Below are 17,968 nucleotides of genomic sequence, written 5' to 3' on the forward strand. Positions count from 1 at the left end.
GCTCGTTGGCACGCTTTCTTTGGCATCTGTCCCTGGGTCCAGTCTCCCCCTTTCCGGGCCTGCTATGCCCGAGTTCTACTACCCCTGCAGTTGCCAGCCGCGTCGGGAGGCTGTTTGCTCCGATGGGTTGGGTTATCTTTGTCGTGGAGATCTGGAACTTTGCACATGTCACTACGAGGGAGTTGTTTTTACTCTAGCATCTGCGATGAGGTGCCCTCTTGACCAACCCTCTCGATCACTACTCTTCCTCAAGCACTATTATTTATTCTTCCTCCTTTTTTTTTTTAAGCTGACAAAAAAAAAATACTACGTTATTAGTGGCTTCTACAAGATTAGAATACATAGAAAAGTAGAAATAAATGCCACTTCATTTGGGCAAAAATAAACGACAGGAAAGGCAAAGATTCAACACTCGACCCCGCACGGACGACACGCTGGAGCTGACAAAGCACATGCGTTTTAAACGGTTTTCCGAGTCACATGTTAGAACACGTAGGAAACTGGTTCTCCTCATTGTTTGCTTCGATTCTGCCGTTCCTTGCGCGCCTCCTCCTCCTCCTCCTCCTCCTCCTCCTCCTCCTCCTCCTCCTCCTCCTCCTCCTCCTCCTCCTGGCGCTTCTCATAGTGGGCAAAGTCGTCGAAGATGGAGGTCGTGTCGTGTGCTTGTAGGAGCTGATGATTTTCAGCACCTGCTTTGCTTTTTCTAAGGGCACCTCCTGGGTGTCCCGGGAGTTTGTGACGGGTTTGTTGTCGTTGTGCTCCAGTCTGATGTGCCGCAGCTGGTTATTGGGCACGTCCTGAACAGAAATCCGCTTGACATCAAACTGCCCCTTCCACTGGTCCTGAGAACAGACCCCAGCAATGGTGCCATAGTCCACGGGGGACTTCATCTCGGCCACCCCACAAAAATGCCTGCTCCCGTTGACGCTGAACAGCAGGTAGACGGGCCCCTTGCTGCTCATGCAACGGAAGGCGCCATCCAGGCGCGTGTTACCGTGCTCCGTGTGCACCGGATGGAGTACTTGATGGAGCCGTGGATGTCCTCGGAGTAGCTCGTGATGATGAACGCACGCCCGCTTTTCAGATTCCAGTCGAACTCTTTAGGGTAATAGCTGTGAGCAGCCTTCAGTTTTTCAAGGACGGGGTGGGATTCGACGCCGGGCATATAAGAATTAGCAGTAAGAATGCGTTTAAGACTGGGCGTGGTGGCTCAAGCCTGTAATCCCGGCACTTTGGGAGGCCGAGGCAGATGGATCAGGAGGTCAAGAGATCGAGACCATCCTGGTCAACAAGGTGAAACCCCGTCTCTACTAAAAATACAAAAAATTAGCTGGGCATGGTGGCACGTGCCTGTCATGCCAGCTACTCAGGAGGCTGAGGCAGGAGAATTGCCTGAACCCAGGAGGCGGAGGTTGCGGTGAGCCGAGATGGCACCATTGCACTCCAGCCTGGGTAACGAGAGCGAAACTCCATCTCAAAAAAAAAAAAAGAATGCGTTTAAAACACAGAAGACCTGCTTTGTACAAACTAATCTACTGTGTGTTGGTTCCTTTTAGGAAGTTGTATCTATGTTTAGATTGAGTGAGTTAGAAACACGTTTCTTCTAAAAGCTTCCTTTGGACATTCCAGAGTGGATGGGAGTACAGGCTGTAATGAGAAATATCTAGCTCTAAAACAAAAACGGAGCTATCCAGCAGAATGGTTGTCAATGTGTGCATTCAACTTACAGAGTTAAACTGATTTGTATTTCAGCAGTTCAGAAACCCTTTCTTTGGAGAATGTAGAAACAGTCATTTCCAGCCCTATAGTGGCGTATAAGAGTTAGCAGTACGAATGCATTTAAAACACAGAAGACCCGCTTCTTGCAAACTGATCTGCTGTGTGTTGGATCCTTTTAGGAAGTTGCAACTATGTTTAGATTCAGCGAGTTAGAAACACATTTCTTCTAAAAGCTGCCTTTGGACATTCCAGAGTGGACGGGAGTACAGGAAGTAAAGAGAAATATCTGACTCTAAAACAAAAACGGAGCTATCCAGCAGAATGGGTGTCAATGTGTGCATTCAACTTAGAGTTAAACGGATTTGTATTTCAGCAGTTCAGAAACCCTTTCTTTGGAGAATGTAGAATCAGTCATTTCCAGCCTTATAGTGGCATATAATTGTTAGCAGTACGAACGCGTTTAAAACGCAGAAGACCTGCTTCCTACAAACTAATCTGCTGTGTGTTGGTTCCTTTTAGGAAGTTGCATCTATGTTTAGATTCAGCGAGTTAGTAACACAGTTCTTCTAAAAGCTGCGTTTGGACATTCCAGAGTGGATGGGAGTACAGGCTGTAATGAGAAATATCTAGCTCTGAAACAAAAAAGGAGCTATCTAGCAGAATGGTTGTCAGTGTGTGCATTCGACTTACAGAGTTAAACGACACCTCCGGGACAGATGAATATGGTGGGTGCAAGTTCGGAGGTGAGGCGGGTACTTTGCTAGAGCCGAGGAGTTCAAGACCAGCCCAGGCATCAGGCTGCAGTGCATTCGTCTGGCCAAGGCCCATGGCAGCCTCCACTTCCCGACCTCAGGCAATCCTCCCACCTTGGGCTCCAAAAAAGCTGGGACTACAGGCGCCTGCCGTCACGATGCCCGGAGAACTTTTTTTTTTTTTTTTTGCGACGGAGTTTCGCTCCCGTTGCCCAGGCTGGAGTGCAATGGCGCGATCTCGGCTCACCGCAAACCTCCGCCTCCTGGTTTCAAGCTATTCTCCTGCCTCAGCCTCCCGAGTAGCTGGGATTACAGGCACGCGCCACCATGCCCAGCTAATTTTTGTATTTTTAGTAGAGACGGGGTTTCACCTTGTTGACCGGGATGGTCTCGATCTCTTGACCTCATGATCCACCCGCCTCGGCCTCCCAAAGTGCTGGGATTACAGGCTTGAGCCACCGCACCCGGCCAGAAACACATTTTTTCTAAAAGCTGCTTTAGGACATTCCAGAGTGGATGGGAGTGCAGGATGTAAAGAGAAATATCTGGCTCTAAAACAAAAACGGAGCTATCCAGCAGAATGGTTGTCAATGTGTGCATTCAACTTACAGAGTTACACTGATTGGTATTTCACCAGTTCAGAAACCCTTTGTTTGGAGAATGTAGCAACAGTCATTTCCAGCCCTATACTGGCATATAAGAGTCAGCAGTAGGGAGAGAGATCCAAGATCGCTGATCACTAGCAGCTCGGGATTGTAGCTCCCGGTGTAAGCGCAAAGAACGAGAGGACGCCACACCTTCACGTGAATTCTTGTTGCTCACGCACCAGGAGATTCCCAGCGGAGGAGCCCCACGGTCGCCAGCGCGATTCTTGTGACCGGCGAGGCGGTTTTGCCGGCGCCTCGGAGCGACGGTTCTTGGTGCAGAGTCGGAAAAGCACCATCGATCTTAACGCCGCTGATTTGGTGGGCGCAGTGGGTTGCTCAGATTTCGGCGCTGAGAATCGGTAAGTTGGACGTCCACTCAGGAACCCAATTACAAAGACAGTGAATACAAAGACCACAGATGGATAAATTTATAACGAAGGGAGGAAAACAACCAAAAAAGGCTGAGAATGCCGAAGATCAGAACGCTTCTCCTTCGGGGGGCGGGGGGATCACAGTTCCTCATCAGCGACGGAACAAGGCTTGATGGAGAACGAGTGTGTTCCAATTACAGAAGCAGGCTTCAAAATGTGGATAATGAGAAACTTCTGTGAATTAAAAGAACTTGTTTTAACCCAATCTAAAGTAACTAAGAACTTTGAAAAAAGATTTGACGAAATGTTAACAAGAATACACAATTTAGAGAGGAATATAAGTGAATTGATGGAGCTGAAAAACACAATAGGAGAACTTCGTGAAGTATGCACAAGTTTTAACAGCCGAATTGATCAAGCAGAAGAAAGGATATCAGAGGTCAAAGACCAACTCAATGAAATAAAACAAGAAGACAAGCCGGGCGCGGTGGCTCAAGCCGGTAATCCCTGCACTTTGGGAGGCCGAGGCGGGTGGATCATGAGGTCGAGAGATCGAGACCATCCCGGTCAACATGGTGAAACCCCGTCTCTACTAAAAATACAAAAAATCAGCTGGGCATGGTGGCGTGTGCCTGTAATCCCAGCTACTCAGGAGGCTGAGGCAGGAGAATTGCCTGAACCCAGGAGGCGGAGGTTGCGGTGAGCCGAGATCGCGCCATTGCACTCCAGCCTGGGTAACAAGAGCGAAAACTCCGCCTCAAAAAAAAAAAAAAAAAAGAAAAAAAAAGAAGATTAGAGAAAAAAGGATAAAAAGGAACGAGCAAAGTCTCCAAGAAATATGGGACTACGTGAAAAGACCTAATCTACGCTTGATAGGTGTACCTGAATGTGACGAAGAGAATGAATCCAAGCTGCAAAATACGCTTCAGGATATTATTCAGGAAAATTTTCCCAGCCTAGTAAGGCAGGATAATGTTCAACTCCAGGTAATACAGAGAACACCACAGAGATATTCCTCAAGAAGAGCAACTCCAAGGCACATAATCATCAGATTCATCAGTGTTGAAATGAAGGAGAAAATACTAAGGGCAGCCAGAGAGAAAGGTCAGGTTACCCACAAAGGGAAGCCTATTAGACTCACAGCAGATCTCTCAGCAGAAACCCTACAAGCCAGAAGAGAGTGGGGACCAATATTCAACATCCTTAAAGAAAAGAACTTTCAACCCAGAATTTCACATCCAGCCAAACTAAGCTTCACAAGTGAAGGAAAAATAAAGTTTTTTGTGAATAAGCAAGCACTCAGAGATTTCATCACCACCAGGCCTGCTTTAGAAGAGCTTCTGAAAGAACCACTACGCATAGAAAGGAACAAACAGTATCAGCCTTTCTAAAAAAATTATCAAAAAGAGCATCAATATAATGAAGAATTTACATCAAATAATGGGCAAAAGAGCCAGCTAATATTAAATGGCAGTATTAAACTCACATATATTATTATTAATTCTAAATTTAAATTGACTAAAACCCCCAATCCAAAGACAGACAGGCAATTTGAATAAAAAACTAAAACCCAACAGTATGCTGCATCCAGACCCATCTCACATTCAAGAATGCACAAAGACTCAAAACAAGGCATGGAGAAAGATTTACCAACCAAACAGAGAGCTGAAGTAAATAAATAAAAAGCAGAAGTTACACTTAAGCAACAAAGATCAAAAGACGCAAAGAAGGACATTATATAATGATAAAAGGATCAATGCAACAACAAGAAGAGCTAAAGATCCTAAATATATACGCACCCAATACAGGAATACGCAGACATACAAGACTTATAAAGAGACTTAGACTCCCACATGATAATAGTTGGAGACTTCAACATTAATATTAGACAGATCAGTGAGACAGAAAATTAACAACGATATCCAGGACTTGAACTCAGATCTGGAACAAGTAAATGTAATTAACATTTATAGAACTCTCCACTTTAAATATACGAAATATACACTCTCATCAGTACCACATCATATCAACTTAGAAGTTTAAACGAAATGTTGGTTGGCTCCTTGTTTGTTATTCTCTTCCCTCATTTTCTTTCATGTCTCCATTATTAAGGACAATTATAGGCATGCCCGTATTTAGACTGCATTCTAACCCGGGCAATAAAGCAATACCCCCATCCTCTCTCCCTCTTCCTCTTTCTCTTTCTTCCTCTTCTTTATTCTTTTTCTTTCTTTCTTTTTTTTTTTTTTTTTTTTTGAGACGGAGTTTCACTCTTGTTACCCAGGCTGGAGTGCAATGGCGCAATCTCGGCTCACCACAACCTCCGCCTCCTGGGTTCAGGCAATTCTCCTGCCTCAGCCTCCTGAGTAGCTGGGATTACAGGCACATGCCACCATGCCCAGCTAATTTTTTGCATTTTTAGTAGAGACGGGGTTTCACCATGTTGACCGGGATGGTCTCGATCTTTTGACCTTGTGATCCACCCGCCTCGACCACCCAAAGTGCTGGGATTACAGGCTTGAGCCACCGCGCCCGGCCCCCTATTCTTTTTCTTATAAAAGGAAAAAAAAAAAAGAGAGACTTTCCCTCTCTGTCTCTCTCTCTCCACACACACACATGCACACACACCTAAACACACAGTCACACACACACACATCTGTTTATCCATTTCTACATATTAGTCTTTTCTCACAAGCTGTGCTTTTAATATAGACACACATGATTTCATATGAAGCCGACTTCCATAACACTGATTTCAACGTAGAACGATTGTGCTATCTGCAGCAAAGCAGCCCATGGCCGAGTCATGGAGAGGCGGAGAAAAGAGGCAACGGCATTCTCAGGCCTGTCAGGCCTTGTACCCTGGGTTGGGGTGGAAGAACTCATCAGCGACGCAGCCTGGCTGGAGTGGGGGACGGCCCCAGCCCTGACAGTGCAGGAAAATTGAGGGCTTCCTTTACCCTGGTCTTGAACACTGTGTCCTCAGCACTGAGTCTGTTGTCCTAGGTCAATGTCATCATCGACCTCCTCCACTTGCTGGAGCCCAGGGAAGCTCTGGAAGGCTGAGCTCCTGACTGGGGCTGAGACCTGCCCTGGGATTCAGAGCAGACTCGTCCCAGCCGAGCAGATGTTGAGGCATTTCCTGGCTGTCCTGGCAGAAGGACCCCAGTGACCCTCGATGTTGCTGGTGTTTTCTGAGAGTGGAGATTCTGCCTCCTGGAGACTCAATCCTGAGGACTGCTGGGTCAGCACAGGCCGAGACATGACTTCTGGAGGGACGGAGAAGTGCAAGACCCGTTTCTTAGAACCTGATGTGCTGTGCGTTGGATCCTTTTAGGAAGTCGCATCTATGTTTAGATTCAGCGAGTCAGAAACACGTTTCTTCTAAAAGCTGCGTTTGGACATTCCAGAGTGAATGGGAGTACAGGCTGTAATGAGAAATATCTGGCTCTAAAACAAAAACAGAGCTATCTAGCAGAATGGTTGTCAATGTGTGCATTCAAGTTACAGAGTTAAACTGATGTGTGTTTGCAGCATTTCAGAAACCCTTTCTTTGGAGAATGTAGAAACAGTCATTTCCAGCCTTATACTGGCATATTAAAGTTAACAGTAAGAATGCGTTTAAAACACAGAAGACCCGCTTCCTATAAACTGATCTGCTGTGCTTTGGTTCCTTTTAAGAAGTGGCAACTATGTTTAGATTCAGGCAGTTAGAAACAAATTTCTTCTAAAAGCTAGGTTGGGACATTCCAGAGTGGACGGGAGTACAGAATGTAAAGAGAAATATCTGACTCTAAAACAAAAGCAGCTGGGCGCGGTGGCTCAAGCCTGTAATCCCAGCACTTTGGGAGGCCGAGGCGGGTGGATCACGAGGTCGAGAGATCGAGACCATCCTGGTCAACAAGGTGAAACCCCGTCTCTACTAAAAATACAAAAAGTTAGCTGGGCATGGTGGTGCGTGCCTGTAATCCCAGCTACTTAGGAGGCTGAGGCAGGAGAATTGCCTGAGCCCAGGAGGCGGAGGTTGCGGTGAGCCGAGATCGCGCCATTGCACTCCAGCCTGGGTAACAAGAGCGAAACTCCGTCTCAAAAAAAAAAACAAAAAACAAAAGCAGAGCTATCCAGCAGAATGGTTGTCAATGTGTGCATTCAACTTACAGAGTTAAACTGATTTGTATTTCAGCAGATCAGAAACGCTTTCTTTGGAGAATGTAGAAACAGTCATTTCCAGCCCTATACTGGCATATAAGAGTTAGTTTAAAACACAGAAGACCCGCTTCCTATAAATTGATCTGCTGTGCGTTGGTTCCTTTTAGGAAGTTGCAACTATGTTTAGATTCAGCGTGTTAGAAACACGTTTCTTCTAAAAGGTGCGTTTGGACATTCCAGTGTGGATGGGAGTACAGGATGTAAAGAGAAATATCTGGCTCTAAAACAAAAACGGAGCTATCCAGCAGAATGGTTGTCAATGTGTGCATTCAACTTACAGAGTTAAACTGATTTGTATTTCAACAGATCAGAAACCCTTTCTTTGGAGAATGTAAAAACAGTCATTTCCAGCCCTATACTGACATGTAAGAGTTAGCAGTAAGAATGCGTTTAAAACACAGAAGACCCGCTTCTTACAAACTGATCTGCTGTGCGTAGGTTCCTTTTAGGAAGTTGCAACTATGTTTCGATTCAGCGAGTTAGAAACACATTTATTCTAAAATCGACCTTTGGACATAGGAGAGTGGATGGGAGTACAGGATGTAAAGAGAAATATCTGACTCTAAAAAAAAACGGAGCTTTCCAGCAGAATGGTTGTCAATGTGTGCATTCAACTTACAGAGTTAAACTGATTTGTGTTTCAGCAGTTCAGAAACCCTTTCTTTGGAGAATGTAGAAACAGTCATTTCCAGCCCTATATTGGCATATAAGAGTTAGCAGTAAGAATGCGGTTAAAACACAGAAGACCAGCTTCTTACAAACTGATCTGCTGTGTGTTGGTTCCTTTTAGGAAGTTGCAACTATGTTTCGATTCAGCGAGTTAGAAACACATTTCTTCTAAAAGCTGCCTTTGGACATTCCAGAGTGGATGGGAGTACGGGATGTAAAGAGAAATATCTGGCTCTAAAACAAAAACGGAGCTATCCAGCAGAATGGTTGTCAATGTGTGCATTCAACTTACAGAGTTAAACTGATGATGCCCTGATTTTCGGCATCATCATGACCATTCTGATGATCATCATTCCAATCCTGATTCTGCAATCCTATCAGTAGATCCAGAGGAATCACCGGGGACAGGGGCTCTGCTCGTGACCTGTCTCCCTCCCTGGTATCCAGATTCCATCGCTCGCCCTGTCCCCAGCCCATCCCGTATCAACCCTTGACCCTCACACACTTTTCTACACTGGTTCAATAAAGTGCACGTGCTCCTGGAAAAAAAATAAAATTAAAAAATAAAACTCAAAATAATAAAGAAGAGAAGCGTCACTGGGAAGTTTTTATTTTATTTTATTTTATTTTATTTTTTTAATCCATGCAACCAGTCTTATTTATGCATAATTGAGAAAACACAGGCCTAGAGAGGTTATGAAACTTGTCTACAGTTACACAGCTTGTGAAGGGCACAGCCACGATTTGAAACCAGGCAGCTTTGCTCTCGGCGACCTCAGCGGGCTGCCTTTTGGTAAATTCAGGACATGAGGAGCAGAGGAGCAGGGGCAGGGCAAGGGTGCAAGGTGGGGAGGCTCTGAGGGAGGCCGATGGGAGAGGACAGAAAGATCAGCCGATTAGCACTGGCTTGAGTCTGGCTGGCAGGCCTAAGCCAAGGGGCCCTGGGTGCATATGGCCCCAGGAAGCACGCTCCCCATTCCCTTCCTGCTCCTTCCTTCTTAAGGGCCTCTGCCCATGGTTCCCCTGGAGAGCCAAGCGGGGGTCTGCCAGGCGGCGTGCGTGAACACGCACGGGTGAGGGTGACTGGGGCATCTGCCCACCTGATGTACACAGACGTTGCACTTGTCACGGAAGCCCATCTCGTGGCCATCCTCGCCCTCAGGAGAGCGGCACACGTCACAGACGACATCCTCATCACACTCGATGCCCAGCCCCTCCTGCGTCTCGATGGCCCTGGCCCTATTCTCGTGGCACAGGGTCTCCAGCTCCTCCTGCACACGTTCCAGCGTCAGCTCATCCAGCTCTGGCCTCTCCATCTCCCGAAGTTCTGAGTCGATGAGCTGCAGCCAGTAGGCGTCCATCTCGTCCGGGTCCTAGCGGCTGCCTCCTGGCCAATCCGGCCGGGAGCCCTCCCCGAGCGTGGGGCTGCTTGGGGATGCCCGGGCAGAGGGGCCTTCCAGAGGTGGGAGGGTCCTCACCAGGGGCTCTGGGATGGCCTCTGCCCCGGCAGGCACCTGCACCCCTTTCTCCCATTCCTGTCGCCATGGGTCTGCCAGGAGGCAGGAGTCATCCGGGCTGAGCTGGTGTGAGTCCGGGATCCTCATGGCTGTGATGACATCTGTCCGGAAAACCTCCGAGGGCTTCTTTTCGTGCTGTCGGGGCCAGCCCGGCTTGGTGCTGCTGGGCAGGCTGGAGCATCTCGAGGCGGATGTAGATGTCGCGTGACTGTCAGTGGTGGCAGAGTTGTCACTGCTGATGGGGTCTTTTCGCCTCTTCTCTTCCGTCTTGCTCCGCGGTCCCCCCCTTGAGGGGCGCTGCCCGCGGCTACGCGTCGCTGCAGGGACCGGCGCGGGAAGGAGGCTCCCGAAGCCCGGAGCTCCCGGGGGCCGGCGCGGGAGGGCGGGGGGCGCTCATCCATCCGGGGTCGCGGCCAGGGAGGCGGCGGGGCCCGTGGCGTCCCCGCTGGGGACAGTCAACCCGCCAGACCTGAGCGGGTGCCACTAGGAGTGGGCGCAAAGTAACTCCATGGACGCTACTCACCCCCCCCAAAAAATAGCCTCCGACTGCGATGGCCGCGGTCAGCACCATTCACCAACCCCCTGTGTAGGTTTCTCTTATTTTATTTATTTATTTTTTTGAGATGGAGTCTCGCTCTGTTGCCCAGGCTGGAGGGCAGTGACGCCATCTCAGCCCACTGCAACCTCTGCCTCCTGGGATCAAGTGATTTTCTGCCTCAGCCTCCCAAGTAGCTGCGATTCAGGCACCTGCCACCCATCCTGCTATTGTTTTTGTATTTTAAGTAGAGATGGGGTTTCACCATCTTGACCAGGCTGGTCTTGAACTCCTGACATCGTGATACGCTCACCTCAGCCTCCCAAAGGGCTGGGGTTACAGACATGAGCCACCGCACCCAGCCCAGAAGAGATTTGCTAATTGAGTTCTGGATGACAGGTGTTTCATTGTAGGGGGTCTAAAGAGAGACTCAAATGCCTAGAAGTTCAAGATCAGCTTGTGCAATATAGGGCGACCTTGTCTCTACAAAAACAACCAAGCAACCAAAAATTAGCTGGGCACGGTGGCAGGGGACTCTGGTGCCAGTTACTCAGGAGGCTGAGGCCAGAGAATCGCTAGGGTCAGGGAGGTTGAGGCTGCCGTGAGTTGTGATCACTCCACTGTATTCAACCTGTGAGTCTGAGAGCCTGTTTTAAAAAACACACACAAAAAATAGAGGCCTGAACATGAATGATTATTCATGAGTGACCCTATGTTGAACAAACAAAGCTGCCCCCAGATCCTGAACCACCAAAAACTGTAAGATAATAAATGTTAATTGTTTCAACAATTCACGTAAATGGCCCACCAATTGTAGGGGCAATTTGTGATACAACAATAACTAACTAGTATCTCTAGATTTCTTTTTCTTTTTTTGTTTTTTTTACATTGAGATGGAATCTTGCTCTGTTGCCAGGCTGGAGTGCAGTGGCGTGATTGATCTTGGCTCACTGCAACCTCCACCCCCTGGGTTCAAGTGATCCTCCTGCCTCAGCCTCCTGAGTAGCTGGGACTACAGGCACTCACCACCACACCCAGTAAATGTTTGTATTTTTGGTAGAGAAGAGGTTTCTCCATGTCGGCCAGGATGGTCTCGACCTCTTGACCTCATGATCCACCCTCCTCAGCCTCCCAAACTGCTGAGATTACAGGTTTGAGCCGCCGCACCTGGCCTAGATTTCTTTGGAAGGAAAAGCTATGTCCAGGAGGAGATTCAAAACCCACTTTTGTGTATGTGTGTGTGAGTGTGTGTGTGTGTGTGTGTGATGGAGTCTTGCTCTGTTGCTTAGGCTGGAGTGGTGAGATCCAGGCTCACTGCAACCTCCACCTCCTGATTAAGTGATTCTCCTGCTTCGGCTACTTTTTGTGACGTTAGTAAAGACAGGGTTTCACTATGTTGGTCAGCCTGGTCTTGAGCTCCTGGGTGCAGGGGATCCAACCACTTCAGCCTCCCAAAGTGCTGAGATTTCAGGAGTGAGCCACACCATGCCAAGCCTACCATTGCTATTGATCTTTGTAGCCAAGGATAATCATCTCAAAACAATGATGGCCTCCTCCTCAGTTCTTCTTTCAGAATCTCTGTCTTCCATTCCCTCCCTCAATATGCACACTTTATTTACTACAGCACTCCTTTCCCACCGCAAAGCCTACGTCCAAATAAAAATCTTCCGCTTTAGAGAGCTTCTCCCTGTTTATCATTAAGGTTGACAATTTCTTCTTTGAGCCTTGTTGTGGCGTAGAACTTCCTCCCCTCAAAGTATCTGTTGAAGTCCAAAAGCCCCCTCCATCCGCCGTACCTGGGGATGTGACATGATTTGGAAATAGGGTCACTACACATAGAATGAGTTAGGGCTCAGTACAGGGACTCACACCTGTAATTCCAGCACTTTGGGAGGCCAAGGTAGGTGGATCACTTGAGGCCAGCAGTTTGAGACTACTCTGGACAACACAGAGAAACTCCTCTCTACAAACAAACAAACAAAAAACTTAGCCAGCTGTGGTGGTTCACACCTGTAGTCCCAGCTGCTTGAGAGGATGAGGTAAGAGGATCACTTGAGCTTGGGAGGCAGAGGTGGCAGTGAGCCAAGATGGTGCCACTGTACTACAGCCTGAGTGACAGAGCTAGTCCCTGTCTCAAAAAAAAAAAAAGATTAGTTAAGATGAGGTTCCATTGGACTAAGGCGGGTCACATTGGATTAAGGCAGCTCTTAATTTTTTTTTTTTTTTTTTTTTTTTTTTTTTTTTTTTTTTTGAGATGGAGTTTCCGTCTTGTTGTCTAGGCTGGAGTGCAACCGCACAATCTTGGTTCACTGCCGCCTCTGCCTCCCAGGGGCAAGTAATTCTAGGGCCCAGCCTCCTGAGTGGCTGTGATTAGAGTGACTCACCACCACACCTGGCTAATTTTTTTTGTATTTTTAGTAGAGATAGTGTTTCTCCATGTTCGTCAGGCTGGTCTGGAACTCCCAACCTCAGGAGATCCGTCCACCTCAGCCTCCCAAAGTGCTGGGATTACATGCAGCCACAATGCCCTGCCTTATTTATTTATTTATTTTTTTGACGGAGTTTCCCTCTTGTTACCCAGGCTGGAGCGCAATAGCGCGATCTCGGCTCACCGCAACCTCCGCCTCCTGGGTTCAGGCAATTCTCCTGCCTCAGCCTCCTGAGTAGCTGGGATTACAGGCACGTGCCACCATGCCCAGCTAATGTTTTGTATTTTTCTTTTTAGTCGAGACGGGGTTTCACCATGTTGACCAGGATGGTCTCGATCTCTCGACCTCGTGATCCACCCGCCTCGGCCACTGCGGTCTAGCTCCCTCACCCAGGCTGGAGTACAGTGACGCCATCTTGGCTCACGGCAATCTCCACTCCCCAGGTTCAAGCAATTCTCGAGGCAGCCCCTAAAGCTAATGATTCACATTCTCCTAAGGAGAGGAAAATTTGGACGCAGATACAGAGACAGAGACAGGGAAGAAAGCCATGCAGTGATGGAAGCAGAGGCTGGAATGAAGCCAGGCCACACCAAAGTCTGCCGGCCGCCACCAGAAGCTGGAGGAGGCAGGCGGGATCCTCCCTGGAGCCTTCAGAGGGAGCGCGGTGGCCCTGCCCACACCCCGACTCTGGCCTCCTGCACTGTGCAAAAATACATTTCTGTTGTCTGAAGCCGCCTGGTTTGTGGTCATCCATTACAGCACTACAGAAAACAAGTATCAGCTTCTTTCTTTTGTGGCAGGACGCAAACCTTGTCAATTCCAGCTCATTCTGGAAATGCGCTCTTCTTGCGTATGGAGCCTGGTGGGGGGGGGGGGTGAAGCTGTCCTCACAGTGTTAGCTAGAACTCTGGACAGACATGGTTATGATTAAGCATTAGGCCGGGCGCAGTGGCTCATGACCGTAATCTTAGCTCTTTGGGAGTCTAAGGTGGGCAGATCACCAGAGGTCAGGTGTTGGAGACCACGCTGGCCAACATGGTAAAACATCCATTTCTACTAAATGCACAAAAAATCAGCTGGCATGATGGCGCCTGCTTGTAATCCCAGCTACTCAGGAGGCTGAGGCAGGAGAGTCACTTGAACCTGGGAGGTGGAGGTTGCAGTGAGTCGAGATCACAGCACTGCACTCCAACCTGGGCAACGAGAGTGAAACTCTATCTCAAAAAAATAAAAATTAATCCTCAACAGGGCACAGTAGCTCACGCCTGTAATCCTAGCACTTTTGGAGGCCGAGTCAGGTGGATCAGTTGAGGTCAGGAGTTCAAGACCAGCCTGACCAACATGCTGAAACCCCGTCTCTACTAAAAATACAAAAACTTGGCTGAGCATGGTGGCGAGCACCTGTAATTCCAGCCACTCTGGAGGCTGAGGCAGGAAAATGGCTTAAACCTGCGAGGGAGAGGTTGCAGTGAGCCAAGATCGTGCCACTGCATTCCAGCCTGGTAACAGAGCAAGACTCTGTCTCAAAAAAACAATCACGAGCCGGGCGCAGTGGCTCACGCCTGTAATCCCAGCACTTTGGGAGGCCGAGGCGGGTGGATCACGAGGTCAAGAGATCGAGACCATCCTGGTCAACATGGTGAAACCCCGTCTCTACTAAAAATACAAAAAATAATAATAAAAAAAAATCAGCTGGGCATGGTGGCGCACGCCTGTAGTCCCAGCTACTCAGGAGGTTGAGGCAGGACAATTGCCTGAACCCAGGAGGAGGAGGTTGGGGTGAGCCGAGATCACGCCATTGCACTCCAACCTGGGTAACAAGAGCGAAACTCGGTCTCAAAAAAAATATATATATATTGGCCGGGTGCCGTGACTCATGTCTGTATTCCCAGCGCTTTGGGAGGTCTAGGCAGGCAGATCACTTGAGGTTAGGAGTTCAAGACCATCCTGGGCAACATGGTTAAACCCCTTCTCTACCAAAAACACAAAAATTAGCCAAGCATGGTGGCATATGCCTGTGATCCCAGCTACTTTGAAGGCTGAGGCAGGAGAATCGCTTGAACCCAGGAGGCAGAAGTTGCAGTGAGCAGAGATCATGCCATTGCACTTCAGCCTGGTGACAAAGTGAGACTCCATCTCAAATGATAATAATAGATAATAAGAATTTTAAAACACGGCCAGGTGCGGTGGATCACCCCTGTAATCCCAGCACTTTGGGAGGCCGAGGCGGGTGGATCACGAGGTCGAGAGATCGAGACCATCGTGGTCAACATGGTGAAACCCCATCTCTACTAAAAATACAAAAACTAGCTGGGCGTGGTGGCACATGCCTGTAATCCCAGCTACTTAGGAGGCTGAGGCAGGAGAACTGCCTGAGCCCAGGAGGCGGAGGTTGCGGTGAGCCGAGACAGCACCATTGCACTCCATCCTGGGTAAGAAGAGTGAAACTCCGTCTCAAAAAAAAAAAAAAAAAAAAAAAAAAAGAGAAATATCTGGCTCTAAAACAAAAACGGAGCTATCCAGCAGAATGGCTGTCAAAGTGTGCATTCAACTTACAGAGCTAAAGTGATTTGTATTTCAGCAGTTCAGAAACCCTCTCTTTGGAGAATGTAGAAACAGTCATTTCCAGCCCTATAGTGGAATATAACAGTTAGCAGTAAGAATGCGTTTAAAACACAGAAGACCCGCTTCTTACAAACTGATCTGCTGTGTGTTGGTTCCTTTTAGGAAGTTGCAACTATGTTTAGATTCAGCGAGTTAGAAACACATTTCTTCTAAAAGCTTCCTTTGGACATTCCAGAGTGGATGGGAGTACAGGATGTAAAGAGATACCTGACTCTAAAACAAAAATGGAGATATCCAGCAGAATGGTTGTCAATGTGTGCATTCAACTTACAGAGTTAAACTGATTTGTATTTCAGCAGTTCAGAAACCCTTTCTTCGTACAATGTAAAAACAGTCATTTCCAGCCCTATCGTGGCATATCAGAGTTAACAGTAAGAATGGGTTTATACGCAGAAGTCGTGCTTCTTACAAACTGATCTGCTGTGTGTTGGCTCCTTTTAGGAAATTGCAACTATGTTTAGATTCAGCGAGTTACAAACCCATTTCTTCTAAAAGCTTCCTTTGGACATTCCTGAGTGGATGGGAGTACAGGATGTAAAGAGAAATATCTGACTCTAATACAAAAACGGAGCTATCCAGAAGAATGGGTGTCAATAATATCAAAAATATAAGCCAGTTCCTAACTCATCCTAATTCAAAATAATATAATTTTCAGTGCTCATTATTGTTGCTTTGTGATTTCTTAAGCCATAAAATCTGTTTTGTAAAAAGTTCTGGAATATAATTTGGCAATTAATCTGCTAGCTATTTTATCTTCCCAACAAGAGTCAGGACTAACATTTCCAATATTAGTATATGTATTTCCAGAATACCTTCCTGCATGTAAAATACAAGAAATAATCTAGTTGAATTATCTTATTGTTTTCAAATTAATAAATTTAGGCCTCTTTGTCATTGTTGTTTTACCTACTAGAGCATATTATATGCTTGATACGGATTATAACTAGATGATATCAGAAAACGTTTGGCCTTTGTCCATTATGACAAGACTATTTTCTTCATGAAATTAAGGATGAAGCATTCAAAGAAAGGTAATCTATTAACATTAGTTTTTCACATTCGAAAAAATTATAAACCAGTAGTTTTCAGAATTTAATTGTTTGCTACATTTCTTCTGAGTTTAAGAATATTCTAACACCATTGCCAGGCTTCATATTCATCTATTTCAATTAGTTCTGTAAATAATTGTTTTTGCTTTCGGGTTTTCGATTCTAAATAGATTTTTCTTGCAATATATTTAATAATTCTAACACAAAAATAACTTCACTTGATGTTTTTATTTATTTAAAAAACTAATTTTTCTTATAATTAATGGTTAGATTTAATTTAATTAGATTGAAATGAGAAATGGCCACAATGAAAACTTTTTGAAAAGTACAGTCATATGGTCGGGTGTGGTGGCTCACATCTGTAATCTCTTTGGGAGGCCAATCTGAGTGGGTAACCTGAGGTCAGGAGTTTGAGAACTGCCTGCCCAATATGGTGAAACCCCATCTCTATTAAAGATTCAAAAATTAGCCTGGCATGGTGGCAGGCACCTGTAGTCCCAGCTACTTGGGAGGCTGAAAGAGATTGCTTGAACCAGAGGGGCGGAGGTTGCAGTGAATTGAGATTATGCCACTGCACACCAGCCTGGGAAACAGCAAGACTCCATCTCAAAAAAAAAAAAAAAAAAAAGTACAATCATATTTAACAATGAAAAGATACACAAAATTAAAAATATGTGACATGTTAAAGTATATCTACATCTATAAGATTCAGATACACAGTGGTTAAGCACGTTGTCTCCTTCTTAAATTTTCTTTTCACAGTGAGGTGACTTTAGAAATTGTATTAGTTTCTTTTCACGCTGCTGATAAAGAAATACCTGATACACCCATCAGATCTCGTGAGATTTATTCACTATCACGAGAATAGCACAGGGGAGACTGATGCCCATGGTTCAATTACCTTCTTTTGGGTTTCTTTCACAACAGGTGAGAATTCTGGGAGATACGATAATATTTGGGTGTGGACGGAACCGAATCATATCATTCGGCCCTGGGCCCCTCCATATCTCATGGCCTCACATCTAAAAACCGATCATGCCTTCCCCAAAATTCCCCAAAGTCTTAACTCATTTCAGCATTAAACCAAAAGTCCACAGTTCAAAGTCTCATCTGAAACAAGTCAAGTTTCTTCTGCCTGTGAGCCTGTAACATCAAAAGCAAGCTAATGTCTTTCTAGATACAATGGGGGTACAGGTACTGGGTAAGTAGGGCCATTCCAAATTGGAAAATTTGGCCTAAACAAAAGTTACAGGGCCCATTCAAGTCCAAAACCCAGTGAGAAAATCAAGTTTGAAAGCTCCGCAAACTAGTTTGACTCCAGGTGTCACACTTAGGTCACTATGATTCCAAAGTTGGGTTTCCATGGTCTTGCGAAGCTCTGACCCTGTGGCTTTTCAGAGTACAGCCTTTCTCCTGGCTGCTTTCCTGGGTTGGTGTTGAGTGTCT

General features: G+C 46.6%; 1 pseudogene; it reads right to left on the reverse strand.

Annotated features, from left to right (window-relative positions):
* Positions 1 to 510: 510 nt before the first annotated feature.
* LOC141583166 (YTH domain-containing family protein 1 pseudogene) lies at positions 511 to 1,165 on the reverse strand (annotated as a pseudogene).
* Between the last annotated feature and the right edge of the window lie 16,803 nt (positions 1,166 to 17,968).

Source organism: Saimiri boliviensis, assembly GCF_048565385.1.
Source record: "Saimiri boliviensis isolate mSaiBol1 chromosome 16 unlocalized genomic scaffold, mSaiBol1.pri SUPER_16_unloc_1, whole genome shotgun sequence".
Classification (NCBI taxonomy): domain Eukaryota; kingdom Metazoa; phylum Chordata; class Mammalia; order Primates; family Cebidae; genus Saimiri; species Saimiri boliviensis.